Source organism: Bombina bombina, chromosome 5 (assembly GCF_027579735.1).
Source record: "Bombina bombina isolate aBomBom1 chromosome 5, aBomBom1.pri, whole genome shotgun sequence".
Classification (NCBI taxonomy): domain Eukaryota; kingdom Metazoa; phylum Chordata; class Amphibia; order Anura; family Bombinatoridae; genus Bombina; species Bombina bombina.
The window spans coordinates 35,038,357-35,061,279 of NC_069503.1; the positions used below are offsets into that span (position 1 = coordinate 35,038,357).

At 39.7% G+C, this 22,923-nt stretch overlaps 1 pseudogene; it reads left to right on the forward strand.

Annotated features, from left to right (window-relative positions):
* LOC128661261 (zinc finger protein 208-like) overlaps positions 1-22,923 on the forward strand; it is a 1,066,060-nt pseudogene that overhangs the window by 641,058 nt on the left and 402,079 nt on the right.

Sequence of the window (22,923 nt, forward strand, 5' to 3'; positions counted from 1 at the left end):
TGTTCCTTACAGCCTGATGAAACAGTATTGTTGGCAGAGAAACTTATTGCTGTGTTTTATACTTGGTTTTATCCATTCACCCTAGCTCTGTGAATGTATCCACTTCAGTTTGTGTGGAGCCTGCCGAGTCTCAACTGCTCCTACGAGAGGTGCTCCTAGCCCCTCACACACCCTCTTCTTCGATCCAGCCGATTGGTGCAGACATCCAAAGGCGTTGGTTGCTTGTTGCTTCCTGGTTGGCAAGAAGTCTCCACGACGTGATCGGCCTTTGATCGGCCTGTCTTTACAGGATCTTCATATGAAAAATATAGAAAACAAATTAAATAAATACAGTTGAGTTTTTTTATATAAACTCAGTTTCTTTTATGAAGTGAAATAGTTTATCTTTATCATAACATGCAGAACAATATTTTCTCATCATTCTATAATACAACAGTGTGAGGCTGTTAATAAAGATTTATGTCAGGTTTTGCATATTACCGTTTATCAGAAGCTCTGTAAGTATGAAGTCTCTCTGGTTCCTCCTGTGATATCACTGAGTGTTACACATATATTTATACTAATGTGGGAGTATCACCTTTCTCTATGTGACTCACATGAGTACAACTTGTCAGCTTGGAGACAATAAGAGGGTCACACCTGGACTTTTGTTCTCATATAGAGGTCTATTGTCCCCTCTGGTGTGAGAGATTTTTCTGTTGTATCCTAAAATATCTCAGGATACAGCATTATATTATGTTTTTATTGATGACAATTATTTTAACATAATTTAGTTGCAAACAGACATATACAATCAATATGTTATTAGATACATACAGTATGTGATACAATGCTGAGTATTTCAATTTTAATGATTTAACCCTTTAATTGTTTGTTAACTATCTGTACTGTTACTTTTTCTAATCTTTTTCTCACACACACACACACACACACACACACACACAATAATACACATACAAATTGCTGTACTCAGCAACTAACTGTGTGCTTTTGTAATTAGTCACTGTATTACTTGATGGGGAACATCAGATACAGTATCCCACAAAAGTGAGTACACCACTCACATTTTTGTAAATATTTTATTATATCTTTTCATGTGACAACACTGAAGAAATGACACTTTGCTACAATGTAAAGTTGTGAGTGTACAGCCTATATAACAGTGCAAATTTGCTGTTCCTCAAAATAACAACACACAGCCATTAATGTCTAAACAGTTGGCAACAAAAGTGAGTAAACCCCAGAGTGGAAATGTCCAAATTGGGCCCAAAGTGTGAATATTTTGTGTGGCCACCATTATTCTCCAGCACTGCCTTAACCCATGCATGGAGTTCACCAGAGCTTCACAGGTTGCCACTGGATTCCTCTTCCACTCCTCCATGACAATATCACAGAGCTGGTGGATGTTAGAGACCTTGTGGTCCCCCACCTTCCATTTGAGGATGCCCCACATATACGCAATAGGGTTTAGGTCTGGAGACATGCTTGGTCAGTTCATCACCTTTACCCTCAGCTTCTTTAGCAAGGCAGTGGTTGTCTTGGAGGTGTGCTTGGGGTCCATATCATGCTATCTTATTCTACTTGTCTTCAGCAAACTGTTTGCAGGCTTTCTTGTGCATCATGTTTAGAAGAGGCTTCCTTCTGGGATGACAGTCATGCAGACCAATTTGATGCAGTTTGCAGTGTATGGTCTGAGTACTAACAGGCTGACCCCCCACCCCTTCAACCTCTGCAGCAATGCTGGCAGCACTCATATGTCTATTTCCTAAAGACAACCTCTGGATATGACTGAGCATGTGCACTCAACTTATTTGGTTGACCATGGCAAGGCCTGTTCTGAGTAGAACCTGTCCTGTGAAACCGCTGTATGGTCTTGCCCACCGTGCTGCAGCTCAGTTTCAGGGTCTTTGCAATCTTTTTATAGCCTAGCCTATCTTTCTTTATGTAGAGCAACAATTCTCTTTTTCAGATCCCCAGAGAGTTTTTTGCCATGAGGTGTCATGTTGAACTTCCAGTGACCAGTATGACAGAGTGTGAGAGCAATAACATCAAATTTAACACACCTGCTCCCCATTCACACCTGAGACCTTGTAACACTAACGAGTCACATGACACCGGGGAGGGAAAATGGCTAGTTAGGCCCAATTTGGACATTTCCACTTAGGGGTGTACTCACTTTTGTTTCCAACAGTTTAGACATTAATGGCTGTGTGTTGAGTTATTTTGAAGGGACAGCAAATTTACACTGTTATACAGGCTGTACACTCACTACTTTATATTGTAGCAAAGTGTCATTTCTTCAGTGTTGTCACATGAAAAGATATAGTAAAATATTTACAAAAATGTGAGGGGTGTACTCACTTTTCTGAGATACTGTATGTAACATTTATTTCCATACATATAATATATAAATATATACATATACACAAAACCTATTGCTCTGTCATTTTTTTAACATAAATCCATGCTTTGCAACAGCCCAAAATATAAGATTTTACCAGAATTTCTAAAATAAAAGACCTGCCGTTTTGTGGGTTTGTTATAACTTGCATCTAGCTTCTTTTTTTTTTAAAATAAAAAAAATAGTTAAAAACAAAAACAAATAAACTACATATAAATTGTTAAATGTCTGTAAAGCTGCATATATTTAAATTGACTTTCTTAAGATACCATTATTTTCATCATATCATAATTTACTATAATTTTTTTTATAAAATATGATGAGAAAAAAACAACACACTTTTCCTAACTTTGACACCTAAAATCTGTTACACATCTACAACCACCAAAAAACACCCATGCTAAATAGTTTCTAAATTGTGTCCTGAGTTTAGAAATACCCAATGTTTACATGTTCTTTGCAAGTTCTAGGGCAATAAGTGCAAGTAGCACGTTGCTATTTTCAAACAATTTTTTTTAAGATTAGCGATAGTTACATTGTAACACTGATAAGTATTGATCTAGGCCCATTTTTGTATATTTCATGCCACCATTTCACCATCAAATGCGATCAAATAAAAAAAAATTGTTCACTTTTTCACAATTTTATGTTTCTCACTGAAAGCTTGTGCAATCATGGCACAAATGGTTGTAAAAACTTCTCTGGAAACCCCTTTGTTCAGAAATAGCAGACATATAGGGATTTGCCATTGCTTTTATTATTCCCAGCAGTGAAGGGTTAATTAGGAAGATTGTAAGGTTAAGTTTAGCGTAGAGATCAGTCTCTCACCTGACAATTCTCACTCTTGATCCCTCTCAAACAACTCTCGTCCCTCCCCCACCCCCCAATGGTTACCCCCATCTTAAGTACAGGCAGACAGTCTTCCAGTATGCTGTATTAGACTTTATTTTATTTTTATTAATTTTTTAATTATAATTATGTTCTATAGTGTAGGAGCATCCCCTTACTTTCCCACCTCCCTGATCCCTCCAAAAAAGCTCTCTAACCCTCCCCCCTCTAACTAATAACAGCTGTCTGCCAATACCAAGTTTTCACAAAATTGCCAGTTTTATTAAATAAAAAAAAACCATTTTTTTTCTATAGTGTAGCTGCCCCCACCTCATTTAACCCCCTCCCAGATCGATTTCCCACCCTCTTATCCAACCTCCTCAGTATGATCCCCCTCTCCCTCCTCTTCCCTCCCTGCCGCTCTGAGGGTTTATTTTCCATAGCATAGCATTTCCACCCCTCCCACCCACCTCCAGCAATGGGCTACCCAGCAGCCTTCCTCCTTATACTGTCCCAACCATCAACGATCAGCACCACTACTGCCCAAAGCAGAGAGGGCCACAGAGTAGCCCTCTCAGCAGCGGTAGCTCTGCATGTCTATTTCTGCACTGCTCCACTCATGGGGCATGCAGAGATAGCAAAATCTCACTACTTTTAGCGAGATCGCAGCAGAGAGAAGCCCAGGACAGCAGCGTCATACAGGGTACGATGCTGGTCCTTAAAGGCTTAGTGACCAGCGTCATACAGGGTGCGGCACTGGTTGTTAAGGGGTTAAACAAAACGCATTTTATCTCAAGGAACAAAGGAAGGCCACAGTGCAAAATATTCACAAAGTGCTATATCTTTTATAAAGCCAGAAAGAAATGGAAACAATGTAAAATACAATAAAAAAAAAGTTCCAAAACGAAGCTTTTAAAAGAAAATCATTTCCACTTTATTCTAGATTAAAAGAACAGAGGAGACATGTAGGTAGAGTTCATTGGCAGAACAAAGTCTGACCAGTTTCGGTCATATTGAGCGCAATAATAGACATGATTGGAAATGATTTTCGTTTAAAAGCTTAGTTTTGGAACTTTCTTTATTGTCTTAACTAAGTGGATGGTAGGGCATCAACTACGCATACCGAAGCTACTGCCTGTTTGGGTTTTATGGTTTCAACATTGGCCACAGACATCTATTGAATTTGAGATGGTTAAAATTCTGCTCCCGATTGGATAACGCCAAAACACATGACATGCAGTGTGTTTACAGCCATTGGCATACACAGCATGCTTGGAGACTGAAACTTCTGATGTTCAGAGTGTAGGAGCCGTGGTACGCAACCAGCAAACGTCAGAGGCACAGAGTTAAGGGGAATCCGTCTCTCACACTGACACTGCAGTTAGGCTGTACGTCAACGGATCTTGGCTACATGCTCTGGTCTTCCTTCCAGGTACTGGGTGAGTGACGAGCAGACAGCTCTTGGGCTTTATTTTTATTTCTGCAAGTTTTAGGGAAATATGTTGATTATCAAGCAGAGTGTGGATTATAGCCCTTGGCAGGGCATAAGGTATATCCTTTTTCCCACTATATGCTGAATAAATTGAAGTGCCCTTTCTAGCACTTAATCACTATGGTTGTGATCGGTTTGGCCTCCCTTCTTTTCAACTGATTAATATCTGCTGGTCGATGCTGTATGCTTCTATATAAACTCTGTCTCGTTTTTTAAGTCTCATCAGGTATAAGGCATATGAATGACTCTTCAAATGGCTATATCACCACAATTTCGTTTAAAGGGACACTGAACCCAATTTTTTTCTTTTGTGATTCAGATAGAGCATGCAATTTTAAGCAACTTTCTAATTTACTCCAAATGTTCTACATTCTCTTGGTATCTTTATTTGAAATGCAAGAATGTATGTATAGATGCCGGCCCATTTTTGATGAACAACCTGGGTTGGTTCTTGCTGATTGGTGGATAAATTCCTCTACCAATGAACAAGTGCTTTCCAGGGTCTGAACCAAACAAATAGCTTAGATGCCTTATTTTTCAAATAAAGATAACAAGAGCATGAAGAAGAATTGATAATAGGAGTAATTTAGAAAGTTGCTAAAAATTGCATGCTCTATCTGAATCACAAATGAAAAAATTTGGCTTCAGTGACCCTTTAATTATAATATAAAGTACAGTTTATTTTTCAAAATTTTAAATATCTTATTTGGCATCAAGCTAAGCTGTACATGGCTAGCGCAGGTTAAATTCACATCATATGAAATTAAATAGTCAAATTTCACAAGTTTACTTATTAATATAGTCACAACAACAAAAATCAAAAGTACCAGTTCCTCTTACAACTGGTGCTGTGGATTTTTGTTGTTGTGGTTATATTGAGGGGCGTTTGCAGTGACCCCCTACCACTTGCACCAGGTATAGTGCTGTTAGTCTATATCGGACTGTATTAACATAGTCACAATGGGCCATAGCCCTAATTAACAATTACACAAATATTTGTCATAGTGTAGGTAAATCATTTGTGGAAATTATAGAACTACTGGAATAATCCTAAGCAATATGAGAAGACAAAGGGTCAGCAATAACTATTTAAATAGAAGTGTCTTGTAAAGTATTTAAGTAAGGGTGTGAAAAGTATAAATGCAAACTTATTTGTTCACAGACGGCTAGATTACGAGTTTTGCGGTATGAGTGAAAAAGCACCGTTATGGCTCTTTTTTACTACTGCTGGTATTACAAGTCTTGCAGGCATATCTGTCCCGCACACTTTTTTTGGCCGTAATGCAACGTAACTACCGCAGTTTTAAAAAAGTTCTTTTTCAATGGGACTTCCACAGCGCCAGTATTACGAGTTTGCCTGTCCAGCCAAAAAGTGAGCAGTACAGCCTATTCCGTCAAGATCTGTACCGTAAACTGAAAGTCAGTAGTTATGGCTTTTATGTTACAAAGCCATAACATAAAACTCATAACCTATTAACTCCTAAACCGAGGCCCTCTTACATCACAAACACTAAAATAAAATAATTAACCCCTAATCTGCCGCTCCCGACATCGCCACCACTATAATAAACATATTAACCCCTAAACCGCCGCACTCCCGCATCGCAAACACTAGTTAAATATTATTAACCCCTAATCTGCTGTCCCTAACATCGCCGCAACCTACATTACTGTTATTAACCCCTAATCTGCTGCCCCAAAAATCGAAACGACTATACTAAAGTTATTAACCCCTAAACCTAACCCTAAGTCTAACCCTAACACTAAAACCCACTAACTTTAATATAATTAAAATAAATCTAAATTAAAATTAACTGAATCATTCCTATTTAAAACTAAATACTTACCTGTAAAATAAACCCTAAGCTAGCTACAATATAGCTAACAGTTACATTGTAGCTAGCTTAGGTTTTATTTTTATTTCACAGGCAAGTTTGCATTTATTTTAACTAAATAGACTAGTTACTAAATAGTTATTAACTATTTATTAGCTACCTAGCTAAAATAAATACAAATTTACCTGTAAAATAAAACCTAACCTGAGTTACACAAACACCTAACTTTACACTACAATTAAATCAATTACATTAATTCAATACAATTAACTAAATTACAAAAAAACCGAACACTAAATTACACAAAATAAAGAAATTATCAAATATTTAAACTAATTACACCTAATCTAATAGCCCTATCAAAATAAAAAAGCCTCCCCAAAATAAAAAAACCCTAGCCTACAATAAACTACCAATGAAATCAGCTCTTTTACCTGTAAAAAAAAATATTACAAACCACCCCCCCAACAGTAAAACCCACCACCCACACAACCAAACCCCCCAAATAAAATCCTATCTAAAAAAACCTATGCTCCCCATTGCCCTGAAAAGGGCATTTGGATGGGCATTGCCTCTTTTTCTGCCCAAACCCTAAGCTAAAAATAAAACCCACCCAATAAACCCTTAAAAAAAAAACTAACACTAACCCCGAAGATCCACTTACAGTTTTTGAAGACCGGACATCCATCCTCAACGAAGCTGGGAGAAGTCTTCATCCAAGCGGTAAGAAGTCCTCAGCAAAGCCGGGAGAAGTCTTTATCCAAGCGGCAAGAAGTGGTCCTCCAGACGGGCAGAAGTCTTCATCCGACGCGGAGCAGCTCCATCTTAAAGAAATCCGGCGCGGAGCATCCTCTTCTTCCCACAGCTCTTCCAGAATGAATTCTCCTTTAAATGATGTCATCCAAGATGGCGTCCCTTGAATTCCGATTGGCTGATAGAATTCTCTCAGCCAATCGGAATTAACCCCAGCCAAAAGGATTTTTTCAACTTTAATTCCAATTGGCTGAGAGAATTCTATCAGCCAATCAGAGTTGAAGGGACACCATCTTGGATGACGTCATTTAAAGGAGAATTCATTCTGGAAGAGCTGTGGAAAGTAGAGGATGCCCCGCGCCGGATTTTTTTGAAGCTGGAGCCGCTCCGCTTCGGAAGGATGAAGATAGAAGATGCCGTCTGGATGAAGACTTCTGCCCATCTGGAGGACGACTTCTTGCCGCTTGGATGAAGACTTCTCCCGGCTTCGTTGAGTTTGAATGTCTGGCCTTCAAAAACTGTAAGTGGACCTTCGGGGGTTAGTGTTCGGTTTTATTAAGGGTTTATTGGGTGGGTTTTATTTTTAGTTTAGGGTTTGGGCAGAAAAAGAGCTAAATGCCCTTTTCAGGGCAATGGGGAACTTAGTTTTTTTAGATAGGATTTTATTTGGGGGTTTGGTTGTGTGGGTTTTACTGTTGGGGGGTTGTTTGTATTATTTTTTTACAGGTAAAAGAGCTTATTTCTTTGGGGCAATGCCCCGCAAAAGGCCCTTTTAAAGACCATTGGTAGTTTATTGTAGGCTAGGGTTTTTTTTTTTATTTTGATAGGGCTATTAGATTAGGTGTAATTAGTTTAAATATTTGATCATTTCTTTTTTATTTTGTGTAATTTTGTGTTTTTGTTTTTTTTGTAATTTAGTTAATTGTATTTAATTAATGTAATTTATTTAATTGTAGTGTAAGGTTAGGTGTTAGTGTAAATTTTTATTTATTTTAACTAGGTAGTTAGTAAATAGTTAATAACTATTTACTAACTAGTCTACCTAGTTAAAATAAATACAAACTTAGCTGTGAAATAAAAATAAAACCTAAGATAGTTACAATGTAACTATTAGTTATATTGTAGCTAGCTTAGGGTTTATTTTATAGGTAAGTATTTAGTTTTAAATAGGAATTATTTAGGTAATAATACTAATTTTTATTTAGATTTATTTTAATTATATTAAAGTTAGTGGGTGTTAGGGTTACGTTAAGGTTAGGTTTAGGGGTTAATAACTTTAGTAAAGTGGTGGCGACGCTGGGGGCAGCAGATTAGTGGTTAATAAGTGTAATGTAGGTGGCGGCGATGTTAGGGGCGGCAGATTAGGGGTTAATAAGTTTAAGATTAGGGGTGTTTAGACTCGGGGTTTATGTTAGGATTTTAGGTGTAAACATAACTTTTGTTTCCCCATAGGAATCAATGGGGCTGTGTTACGGAGCTTTACGCTCCTTTATGGCAGGTGTTAGGCTTTTTTTTAGCCGGCTCTCCCCATTGATGTCTATGGCGAAATCGTGCATGAGCACATAAAACCAGCTCACAGCAGCGCTGGTAGTTGAGTGCGGTATGGAGCTCAATTTTGCTCAACACTGCTATATTGGCTGCTAACGCCGGGTTTATGAAAACCTGTAATAACAGCGCTATATGGAGGTGAGCGGTGGAAATAACTTGCAAGTTAGTACCGAGCCGCTCTTACTGCAAAACTCGCAATCTTGCGAGAGTTAATTAATAATTCTATTACTCCCTTAAGTAATAAGTAACATATACACATCTACCACTGTTGATCAAATTTTTGATTTACCTACTATATTAGTAATCTCCATTAGATGTAGCAATATCCAATTGCTTAAACAAAAATTGCAACAAATTGCGACTAGTTTGTAAAAATATCTGTGACTAATATTCCTATTTGCAGGGTGCCTGAAGATGATTATGCAGTATTAAATAAATGGGAATAAACCATAGATTAAAAAACTAAATTTATGCTTATCTGATAAATTTCTTTCTTTCCGGATATGGTGAGTCCACAACGTCATAGCTAATAGGAATATCACTTCTGGCCAGCAGGAGGAGGCAAAGAGCACCACGGCAAAGATGTTAAGTGTCACTCCTCTACCCACAATCCCCAGTCATTCGACAGGCAAAAATAACTGTCTTAAATAAGGGTGGGGTCGTGAACTCTCCATATCCGGAAAGAAAGAAATTTATCAGGTAAGCATAAATTTTGTTTTTTTTTCCTAATATATGGAGAGTCCATGACGAAATCAATTACTAGTGGGAACCAATACCCAAGCTAGAGGACATGGGATGACTAGGGAGGGAAAACAAGACAGGCAGACCTAAACAGAAGGCACCACGGCTTGAAGAACCAAAAGAAGTCTCAGCTGAGGAAAAAGTATCAAATTTGGAAAAAGTATGAAGAGAGGACCAAGTTGCAGCCTTGCAAATCTGTTCCACAAAATCTTAATTTTTGAAAGCCCAAGAAGAGGAGACAGCCCTTGTGGAATGAGCTGTAATTCTCTCAGGAGGCTGCTGACCAGCAGTCTCATAAGCAAAACGGATTATACTTCTCAACCAGATGGAAAGAGAAGTAGCAGTAGCCTTCTGACCTTTACGCTTTCCAGAGAAACAAACAGTACAGAGGACTGGTGAAAATCCTTAGTCGCCTGTAGGTAGAATTTTAGAGCATGCACAACATCCAAGTTGTGCAACAAATGTTCCTTATGAGTAGAAGGATTAGGACATACAGAAGGAACAACAATTTCCTGATTAATATTTCTATCCGAAACCACTTAAGGAAGAAAACCCAACTAAGTACGAAGAACCGCCTTATCAGCATGAAAGATAATTAAGGCGAATCACACTGCAAAGCCGAGAGTTCCGAGACTCTCCGAACAGAAAAGATAGCAATACGAAACAAAACCTTCAAATATAACTTAATATCTATGGAATGCAGTGGCTCAAACTGAGCCTGCTGCAAAACTTTAAGAACAAGGTTAAGGCACCAATGAGAAGCAACAGATTTAAACAAATGCCTGATTCTGACCAGGGCCTGAAAAAAAGATTGAACATCTGGCATATCTGCCAGACGCTTGTGTAACAAAATAGAAAATGCAGAAATCTGACCTTTCAGAGAACTGACTGACAATCCTTTCTCCAGACCTTCCTGGAGAAAGGGCAAACGCCTAGGAATCCTGACTCTACTCCAAGAGTAGCCTTTGGATTCACACCAAAAAAGGTATTTATGCCATAGCTTATGGCAAAATTTTCGAGTAACAGGCTTATGAACCTGTAGAAAGCAAAGAATTGCACAAGCACCAAGGGTATAAATCAGCTTGTTTGCAGGTGTGCCAACTATTGGACCTGCACCAAGGTCCCAAGAAGTCAGTCCAAAAATAATGATATAGCTGCACCACCACCACCACTGTATTAAAACATCATTATTTTATTGTGCCACTTAAAACAGACAACGTTTCGGACCCATGTCCTTATTCATGTCTAACATACAACTCTAAAAATAAACCTTATAAAGGCTGCGGTTCCACCCACCACACCTGTTCTCACCTGTGTTCAATTAATACAAACTTTTTTGTTTTGCTTAATGCCATCTAGTGGTCATTATTTACATCTCTAATTACATTTATCATAGTTTTTCAACCAAGGACATAAAGAGAACAAAAACTTTTCATCATTGTTAATCATACATCAAGTTAATCTACTCAGTACACAAAATAATTGAATATACACTTATTGTCATTAGTTATTGTATTGCAATGTATTATTTTCAAAAAATTAAGGCATGGAAAACATCCCAAGTTTTTATGCCCAATGTGTCCCTGGGTAATTCTACGAAAAAGTATTCTTTTTTCAAGATGACCATTTAATAAGATCTAATTGGAAGGGCAACAATTAAAATTGGCTTTTCTTCAAAAGATATTTGAATTAGCAATGTTGAAAAAGAATTAAGAAAAGAAAAAATCCCCTTTTTTATGTTTTGTATGTTATTTTTTGAAAATAATACATTGCAATACAATAACTAATGACAATAAGTGTATATTCAATTATTTTGTGTACTGAGTAGATTAACTTGATGTATGATTAACAATGATGAAAAAGTTTTTGTTCTCTTTATGTCCTTTGTTGAAAAACTATGATAAATGTAATTAGAGATGTAAATAATGACCACTAGATGGCATTAAGCAAAACAAAAAAGTTTGTATTAATTGAACACAGGTGAGAACAGGTGTGGTGGGTGGAGCCGCAGCCTTTATTAGGTTTATTTTTAGAGTTGTATGTTAGACATGAAAAAGGACATGGGTCCGAAACGTTGTCTGTTTTAAGTGGCACAATAAAATAATGATGTTTTAATACAGTTGGTGGTGCAGCTATATCATTATTTTTGGACTGACTTCTTGGGACCTTGGTGCAGGTCCAATAGTTGGCACACCTGCAAACAAGCTGATTTATACCCTTGGTGCTTGTGCAATTCTTTGCTTTCTACAGTTTCATTGCACTAGCTACAGGCACAGGGGACTATGGATGAATCAACAGAAATGGATAAAATTGAGCCACATACCTTTTGCGATACAGAGACTGAAGCGGCTCGCATCACCACCCTAATATGTGGATCCAGGGATTTTCTGCAGACCACCCCATTACAGACAACTAATAAAGACTTTGAACATCTCAAAAAGAAAAATACTGCATATGAGTTACATGCAGTCACTTTGGCAGAATACCATCGAGTCAAGCGTATACCCAGAGGGCTGCGCATGAACACACGACCGACACTGCTAAAAGAAAATCAAGAATATTGCCAGAAATTTGAAAGAATCCTGAATAAATGCTCCTTTGACCTTATGGTTTTGACTGTGGAGTATTTACAACTAGAGCTGAATAAACAGAAAGAACAGATAGACGCTCTAAAGCAAGAACTCCAAACTAACCTTTCTCCAGATGCCCTGCTGCAATACATAGAGGCAGTCGACAAAGAAGTCCTCAAGCTGAAGGAAGAGATCCAAGAGAGGAAACGAAACAAGTGGAACCGAGATGAGAGGGACTATCAGTCCGGAACAGTATACCGGGGCTTTGGAGGACGGACCGGAAGTGGACCCGGAAGTGCCCGTGGAGCTAGTTCCGGTTACAGACGCCGTGATGCTAGGAATGAGTATGCAGGCTCATGGAGCCAAACCTCTGATTCAGGGTCGGGGGACTCCGATCCGGAAAGAGGCGGCAATGCAGACGGGGCGGCAGGAGATATCAGAGGCGGTGGAGGAATCGGGAACCACAGGAGAGGTCAGAGGGGCCAGAGGGGTGGAGGCAGGAGCACACACCGGGTGATGACACGCAGCAAACACGGTCAGTAGTGCTCAATTTGAGTACCCACCCTCTGAGACAAGGGGAACAAGAGACATTGTCTAAAGGACTTTCATTTTGTCCAACACAGCAGAGACTTGATACCTTTACATTGCAAAAAGACTTACATCGTTTTTTTAGATCCCTGAAATTAAAGTGTCATTTTTCAGAGGGGAATGTTGGTAATGTAAATTTCTCTGTCAATAAGGATAATGTATGTAACAAACTTGGGCTTAACTCACTAGGTTTATATAATAAAAGCAACTTCACGCCACAAACAGTGAACCCAGGTGTGAGTACATACATACATACAATTGGTTGAGAATGACATAGGGAAACTCTGTAGAAATGTAGAAAGGAGTTACCCTAAATATGCACATTCAAATCTTAACTTTAATAGAGAGGATTGGAATAATATTAGGAGTCTTAAAGAGAATAGAGGCTATATTTTTAAGGAGGCTGATAAGGGTGGGGCTTTAGTGGTCCTTGAGAGAGATTACTATATACAGGAAATTTTGGGCCAGTTGGCGGATGGTGAAGTGTATCAATTGTTGTCAATGAATCCAAACTTTAAAGTAAAAAAAGAGTTGGAAGCATGTGTCTTAAGGGCTCAGAAGATTGGAGTGATTGACAAGACAACTAAATTTATTCTGGATACAGAGGACATTATACCTGTCCTATATACGCTCCCAAAGGTCCATACAAATTTGGAAAAAAAACCCTGGCCGCCCCATAGTGGCAGGGGTAGGCTCCACACTATCTAAAGCCTCTATATATTTAGACAGAGTCCTTAGACCCTATACACATTCCACCTCTTATATCAGGGACAAAGGAGATTTCATCAATAAACTACAGAATATAGTCCTTGAGAACAATAAAGGTATACTTTATAGTCTTGATGTTACTAGCCTTTACACCTCAATCACTCATGAGTCGGGTGTAGGGGCAGTGAATAGGTGTTTGGATCAGGATATAACTATCAATAATGACCAGCGAAACTTTGTTCTTGATCTTTTGAATATTGTATTGAGATGTAATTTCTTTCTTTTTCAAGATAACTTTTATCTGCAATTACAGGGTACGGCCATGGGTTCCAATGTTGCCCCAACCTATGCAAATATTTATATGAACACATTTGAAGAGTATTTTGTTTATAACCATCAATTGTTTCATCTATATGGCGCCACCTGGTGGCGCTATATAGATTATATTTTTGGCATTTGGTTGGGGGACATTGGAACCCTGGAACAGTTTGTTAATGATCTCAACAGTGCTACACAGCATATAAAGTTCAAACTCACCATAAGTGAGGAAAGGATTGATTTCCTGGATACCTCAGTGTACAAATAAGATGGGCTGTTAGCTGTAGATCTTTTTAAAAAACAGACAGATTATAATAATCTACTGCACTATAAGAGTGCGCATTCTCCTGCTCTGTTAAAGAGTTTACCCAAAAGCCAATTTATGCGAGTAAGACGAATTGTCTCAGATGAAAATTTGGTAAAAGAAAGATTATTGGAAATGGGTGAACACTTTAAACAGAGGGGATACCCAAGTAACTTAATTGAACAGGGGATTAAAGATGTACTGCAGATCCCTAGGACAGAATTACTTAAGGACAAAATGAGAAATAAGAAGGATAAAAGAATGATCTTTGTTAATGAATATTCTCCTTGGGAGTAACCAAATACAAAAAGTACTAAAAAAACATTGGCACATTTTACAAATTTCTAATCCAAATGTTGAAGAATTCTCTAGTCCCCCCATGGCTGCCTTTAAAAGGGGCAAGAACCTTAAAGATACATTGGTTAAAGCTGATGTGGGCCCAAGGGGTAGAATTACCCAGGGACACATTGGGCATAAAAACTTGGGATGTTTTCCATGCCTTAATTGTCAAAACTGCAATAGTATCATTAAAGGCCCCATTTTTACCCATCCCTCGTCGGGTAAGAAATATAAACTTAAGGATTACTATACTTGTAACTCTAAGTTCGTGGTGTATCTAATTAAGTGCCCATGTGGTTTAGGGTATGTGGGCGAGACCACCAAGAGGGTACAGGAGCGTATTAACCAACACAAAAGTAATATCAGGACAGGAAAATTGGATGCTCCTGTATCCCACCATTTTATAACTGCTGGACACCAGATTAATCAGTTTAGATTCCAGGTGTTAGAACATATTAGTCTTCCTAGGAGGGGTGGTAATAGGGTTAGGTTGTTAAAGTATAGAGAATTATACTGGATTCATGAACTGGGGACTATGATACCCAATGGGATGAATAGGGAAATGGATTGGAGTGTATGTCAGTAAATATGGATGATTAGGTACTTGATAGTAGTTTAACTGGCAGGTTTTTCTAAAAAAAAAATTTGGGTTTAAAACTTCAGGGATACGGATAGTTACATTTACTCAGTTCTTTTGATATCTTTTGTTGAAAGTCTTTTTTTGGATAGATTGGAATTTAAACTCATTTAGCTAATACCTTTTTAAATTTAATGCTGAACATGTAAAAAGATTTAAGAACTGGCATAAATTTTATAAAAAAAAGAATTTTTTTAGGTTGACTGTTTTGTTTTTGATCCTTTGTTGAAGGACGTTCTTGGTAATTGTTTAAGAGCTCCAAAAAGTATTCTTTTTTCAAGATGACCATTTAATAAGATCTAATTGGAAGGGCAACAATTAAAATTGGCTTTTCTTCAAAAGATATTTGAATTAGCAATGTTGAAAAAGAATTAAGAAAAGAAAAAATCCCCTTTTTTATGTTTTGTATGTTATTTTTTGAAAATAATACATTGCAATACAATAACTAATGACAATAAGTGTATATTCAATTATTTTGTGTACTGAGTAGATTAGCTTGATGTATGATTAACAATGATGAAAAAGTTTTTGTTCTCTTTATGTCCTTTGTTGAAAAACTATGATAAATGTAATTAGAGATGTAAATAATGACCACTAGATGGCATTAAGCAAAACAAAAAAGTTTGTATTAATTGAACACAGGTGAGAACAGGTGTGGTGGGTGGAGCCGCAGCCTTTATAAGGTTTATTTTTAGAGTTGTATGTTAGACATGAATAAGGACATGGGTCCGAAACGTTGTCTGTTTTAAGTGGCACACTAAAATAATGATGTTTCAATACAGTTGGTGGTGCAGCTATATCATTATTTTTGGACAGGCTTATGAACCTGAATCATGGTCTCAATGACCAACTCAGAAAACCCCCGATTATATGGTATCAAGCGTTCAATCTCAAAGCAGTCCGCTTCAGAGAAATGAGATTTGGATGGAGGAATGGTAACCTCCAAGGTGGCAGAGATGACATCTTCACTAGGTCTGCATACCAGGTCCTACGAGGACATGCAGGAGCTATTAGAATTACGAACGCACTCTCCTTTTTGATACGAGCAATGACTCGTGGAAGGAGCGCAAACTAAGGAAACAGATATGCTAGACCAAAATCACAAGGAACCACCAGAGCATCTATCAGGGTGGCCTGCGGATCTCTTGACCTTGAACCGTACCTTGGAAGTTTGGCGTTCTGCCGAGATGCCATTAGATCCATCTGCGGCACTCCCCACTTGAGGATTAACCTGGAGAACACTTCTGGATGGAGAGCCCACTCCCTGGGGTGAAATGTCTGCTCAGGAAATCCGCTTCCCAGTTGTCCACCCCTGGAATGTGGATGGCTTCAGCCCACTGAATAATCCAAGCCACCTCCTCCATGGCTAAGGAACTCAGAGTTTCTCCCTGGTGGGTTGATGTAAGCCAGTGAGGTGATGTTGTTCGACTGGAACCTGCAAAAACGGACTAAGGATAACTGAGTCCAAGCCATCAGAGTATTGCAAATCACTCTCAACTCCAAGATGTTTATGGGGAGAGCAGACTCCTCCCGAGTCCATAGTTCCTGCACTTTTAACAAGCCCCAGACTGCTCCCCAGCCTAGCAGGCTGGTGTCCTTGGTCACAATCACCCAGGAAGGTCTCCAGAAGCATGTGTCCTGAGACAGATGCTCCTGAGAAAGCAGCCATGGGAGTCTCTTGTCAACTGGTTTAGATCTATCCTCTGAGACAGATCTGAATGGTCTCCGTTCCATTGTCTGAGCATGCATAACTGCAGAGCTCTTAAATGGAATCTAGCAAAGGGAATGATGTTCACGGAGGTGACCATCAGACCAATTACCTCCATACATTGAGCCACTGATGGCAGAACAGTAGACTGCAGAGAGAAGCAAGAGGAAAGTATTTTGGATTTTCTGACCTCTGTCAGAAAAATTTTCATAGATAGGGAATCTATTATGGTCCCTAAGAAAACTACCCTTGTAGCTGGAACAAGGGAACTCTTTTCCAGACTCACTTTCCATCTGTGGGAACGTAGAAAAGAGAACAAGATCATGAGTTTGCTTGTTGAAAAGATGGCGCCTGAACCAATGTTGTCAAGGTAAGGCGCCACTGTAATTCCGGAGACCTGATCACTGCCAAGAGAGCCCCCAGAACCTTTGAGAAAATTATGGGAGCTGTGGCAAGGCCAAAACGGAAGAACCACAAACTAAAAGTGTTTCTCTAGAAAGGCGAATCTCAGAAACTTGTGATGACCCCTTTGGATGGGAACATGAAGATACGCATCCTTCAGGTCTATGGTTGTCATGTACTGACCCTCTTGGACCAAAGGAAGAATGGAACAAATGGTTTCCATTTTGAAGGAAGGTACTCTGAGAAATTTGTTGAGACACTTTAGGTCTAGAATAGGTCGAAAAGTTCCCTCTTTTTTTGGGAACCATGAACAGATTGAATAGAATCCTAGGCCCTATTCCCTTACTGGAACTATCACTCCCAGGAAAAAAAAGGTCCTGAACACAGTCCAAGAAAGCCTCTCTTTATCTGGTCTGCAGATAATCTTGAGAGGTGAAATCTGTGTTAGGGTGCCAGGAATCAGACTAAGACGAGAAGTGCAAAAAATAATCATACCTTTATTAATAACAAAAATAATAAAAAGTCCACTAATCAAATAACAAGCCAGGAGTCATAATCAGAGCTGGTAGTCAGACGAGCAGAGTCAGGAGCCAAAGCAAGTAGTCGGACGAGCCGGAATCAGGGACAAGAACAAGCCAGGGATCAGGAACCAGAAGAGACTTCACACTAGCCAGGTAATACACAGGAACTGGAACACAGGAACTCACAAACAGGTCTGAGTCAACACAAGGGCAAAGCATACTGAACAGAGGCCCTTTAAATAATAAGTGATGACATAAAAATTCAGAGACTGCAACCTGTCTCACACGGATGATGTAGAACAGTCTGGTCATAAGAGGGCATGCAGGAAATGATCAGCTTGACACACTCTGTACCAGATTCAGTAAAGGGGAGTAAAATGGCTGCCAGCAGCACATGGCAAACAAAACAGGGAAAAACCCTGACAATCTGCCCCTGGGAGGGAAAGTTTTGAATTCTATTTTGTAGCCCTGAAATACTATGTCCACAGCCCAAGGATCTGGGACATCTTGTATCCATGCTTGGCAAAACAGAGAAAGTCTGCCCCCCACTTGATCTGATCCCAGACCGGGGGGAGACCCTTTATGCTGACTTAGACTGAGCAGCTGGTTTCTTTGATTGCTTCAACTTGTTCCTAGAATGATTGGGTTTCCAAGAAGACTTGGACTGTTCCTGCTTGTTAGAGAAAGACTTTCCTTTGAAATTACGAAAGGAAAGAAAATTGCTTTGACATCCTAAAGTCTGTTCTTCTTGTCGTGAGGAAGAAAAGACCCTTTTCCACCTGTAATATCAGAAACTATTTCTGCCAGACCAGGTCCAATGTCTAACCCTTGAAAGGAAGCGCCAGAAGCTTGGACTTAGAGGTAACATCAGCTGACCAAGATTTTAGCCACAACGACCTGCATGCTAGAACAGTGAAGCCAAATATCTTAGCTCCTAGTCTAATAACTTGCATGGTAGCATCAGAGATAAAGAAATTGGCTAGCTTGAGAGCCTTAATCCTGTCTTGGATCTCCTCCAAGGGAGTCTCTACCAAAATTAATTCAGACAAGGTGTTGCACCAATAAGATGCTGCACTTGACACAGTGGCAATACAAACTGCAGGTTGTCCTTGAAGACCTTGATGAACATACATCTTTTTAAAATAAGCCTCCAGCTTCTTGTCCATGGGATCCTTAAAGGAGCAGTAGTTATATTTTAGCCAGAGTAGAAATGGCCCCTTCTACTTTAGGCAAACATCTTTTTAAAGACGGGAGACGGGGAGAAAGTTAACCTTGGCTTCTCCTATTCCTGTGCAATAATCTCCTTTGCACAATCTGGAGCAGGAAACACCTCCACAGAGGAAGGCACATCATAGTATTTATTAAGTTTACTAGTTTTCTTAGGGTTGATACCGACAGGAGTATCGGAGTAGTCCAAAATAGTCAAAACCTCCAATAACAGTACACAAAAGGTGTTCAAGCTCAAATCTGAAGTTTACTTAGGCGTGAAAGGACACATACTCCTTACAGAGACCTGTAGAAAAAAAAAGAAAATACAGAGTAAACCTACTCTGGCTTTCTATAATAGGACAGCACCACCAACAGCGCTCCCAGAACCTTTGAGAAAATCCTGGGAGCTGTGGCAAGGCCGAATGGAAGGGCCACAAACTGGAAGTATTTGTCTAAAAACGCGAACCTTAGATCTTGTGATGGTCTCTGTGAATGGGAATGTGCAGGTACGCATCCTTTAAATCTTGAATCATGAATTGACCCTCTTAAATCAAGGGAAGAATGGAACGAATCGTTTCCATCTTGAAGGAGGGTACTCTGAGAAACTTGTTTAGACTCTTGAGGTCTAGAATTGGTCTGAAGGTTCTCTCTTTTTTGGGAACCACAAACAGATTGGAGTAGAATCCCAGGCCCTGTTTCTGTATTGAAACAGGAACTATCACTCCCAGGTTGGATAGATTGCATACACAATGTAAGAATGCCTCTCTCTTTAGCTGGTCTACAGATAACCTTGAGAGAAGGAACCTGCCCCTGGAAGGAAAAGCCTTGAACTCCAGTTTGTATCCCTGGGACACGATGTCCACTGCCCAGGGATCCGGAACATCCCAAACGCAGGCTTGAGCAAAGAGAGAAAGTCTGCCCCCAACAAGATCCACTCCAGGACTGGGGGCAGACCCTTCATGCTGACTTTGAGTCACTAATGGGCTTCTTGGATAGCTTCTGATCAGGCTTCCAGGGGGACTTGGACTATTCCTGCTTGGAAGAGGAAGGGGGGAAGGCTTACCCTTAAAGTTTTGAAAGGAACGGAAATTAATCTGACGTCCTTTCTGTTTGTTCCTCTTATCCTGAGAGAGGAAGTGCCCCTTTCCTCCCGTAATATCTGAAATGATTTCGGTCAATCCTGGCCCAAACAAGGTATTAACCTTGTAAGGAATTGCCAAGAGCTTAAACTTAGATGATACATCCGCAGACCAAGATTTCAACCATAAGGCTCTACAAACAAGCCAGAACAGCAAAGCTAGAAATCTTTGCTCTCAATTTTATGACTTGTAAGGAAGCATCTGTGATAAAGGAATTGGCCAACTTAAGAGCCTTGATCCTGTCCTGGATCTCTTCAAGAGGAGTATCAGTCTGAATAGAGTCTGATAATGCATCAAACCGGTAAGCTGCCGCGCTGGTGACGGTAGCAATACACACCGCAGGTTGCCATTGTAAACCTTGGTGTACATAATTTTTTTTAAGTAATCCTTCCAACTTCTTATCCATAGGATCCTTAAAAGAACAGCTATCCTTTATGAGAAAAGTGGTTCTTCTAGTCAAGGTGGAAATTGCCCCTTCTACCTTGGGGACCGTTTGCCAAGACTCCTTTATAGAGTCAGCTAAATGGAAACATCTTCTTAAAAATTGGGGATGGAGAAAACGGGATACCAGGTCTCGGTCATTCCCGTCCAATAATCTCTGTAGCCTGGTCTGGTACCGGAAAAACCTCCACCACAGAAGGAATGTCAACTTATTTGTTTAGCTTACTAGACTTCTTAGGGTTGACTACGACAGTCATGTCGGAGTCGTCCAGGGTGGCCAAAACCTCAAGTAACAACCGGAGGTGTTCAGCATCAGCAGAAGGAATTACACTGAGTGTGAGACTTCACCCTCAGATGCTACCGAAGTATCTTCCTCCTCAGACTTCTGGGAGGGAACATTCAGAATATCCACGACTGTATCAGAAACCTTACTCACTGATTCTTTACCTTTCCTCTTGCACTTCCCCTGTAACACGGGAAAGGCAGACAGCGCATCAGTTACTGCAGAGGATATGTGGGTAGCATTGTCTTGCAAAGTAACTCCAACCAGAGTGTGAGAGGAAACGCAGGGCACTGCATGTGTGGACTATAAGGTTTGGGACACTTGAGGAGAAAGCTGCGGCATGTCTTGAACAGGAGACTCCTGAACAACCTCTACCTTAGCTAATGATGGCTCAGTATCAAAAAGTCTATCCATGTAACGCAATGTTCTCTCAATATATGAGGAACAAAAAGGGATTGTTGGTTCCACATTAGCATAAAAAAACAAACTACAAGTAACATTTTGCAGGGCCTCTTGGTCCATCTTTACCCAAAAATAAAACCCCCAAGCAAAAAAATACTCTTATTCCACTTTGATTTTTATTGTGAAAAAAACGTTAATGTTCCCTTTAAATTTAAAACTGACACTTTATTTTTTTAACAGCAGAGCAGCGGCTCTACAGAAAAATCAGGCAACCTCTATAGCTCAGCAATCTCTGCTGAGGTGCCTACCTGTCCTGCAGGCTGCCGGGATCAATAGAAGTTAGTGATCCGGACTCCCACCACAGCTGCACCAGCCAGCTCTCAAGAGATCACCGTCACCATCCTCTGAAGAGCAGAACCGCAATAGATATTCTACCATCACACAGGAAGTGGAAAAAGTGCACAAAAAAAACACCCTTGCCGCTTCAGAGAAAGCTTTTCTGTTTAAGGAGATTTTATCCAGTTGTTAGGTAGAACCAGCTTTGTAAAAAAAAAAAAAAGTTCTCACTAAATAAAAACAGAGAGAAGGATAAATATACACTTTTCATGTGGGCATCTTCTCTGGGGAAAGATAAATAAGGGGAGTCTATCACCATATTGCAGACCCTATCACGATCTGCAAAATCCCAGACTTAAAAGCCACACACCATAAGACAATCTTTTAGCAAGATTACTGAAATTTATTTTAGTATCCTTTTCTCTTCCCGGAGTATAGTAAGAAACATAAACAGACACGTATTTGCTCTGTCTTCTCCGCTGTTCCTCAGTGCAGTCTGAGTTTTCTTGATAATAATATGGATCCCTAAAGCAATATCTATGCCCTCGCTACAGGGCGAAAAAAGCGTCTTTGACTTCCGTAGAGAGGAAAATCCCTCTCACTTTGCTGTATAACAACCCGGTACATCCACTGCTCAGTAATTACAGACTGGTTAACACCACGTTGCAGGAGATGGAAAGACATTTCCATTACCGGCGTGGTGCTATCGGGGTATAGGTGTCCCGGCTCAGATGCAGTTTAGGGTCAGGTGTAGCGGCTCTTGGGCTTCAGTAATTGGAACGCCAACATGCGTGCCTTCTCTCTCAGCCCGCCCAACAGAAGTGTGTATTAACTCTTCAATAGCACAGTCAGAGAGCAACAGTGTGTATTAACCCTTCACTAGCACAGTCATAGAGCAACAGTGTGTATTAACCCTTCACTAGCACAGTGTGTATTAACCCTTTACTAGCACAGAGAACAGAACAGTGTGTATTAATCCCTTCATTATCACAGAGAGCAACAGTGTGTATTACCCCTTTACTAACAAAGAGTAGCACAGTGTGTATTAACCCATTCACTAGCACAAAGAGCAGCACAGTATTAACCCTTCACTAGCAGAGAGCTGCACAGTGTTTATTAACCCCTTCACTAGCAGAGAGAGAGCAGCACAGTGTGTATTAACCCTTCAATAGCACAGAAATCAGCACAATGTGTATTAAACCCTTCACTAGCACAGAGAGCAGTACAGTGTGTATTAACCCTTCACTAGCACAGAGAGCAACACAGTGTGTATTAACCCTTTCACTAGCAGAGAGAGAGCAGCACAGTGTGTATTAACCCTTTACTAGTAGAGAGAGTAGCACAGTGTGTATTAACCATTTACTAGCATAGAGAACAGAACAGTGTATATTAACCCCTTCACTAGCACAAAGAGCTGCAG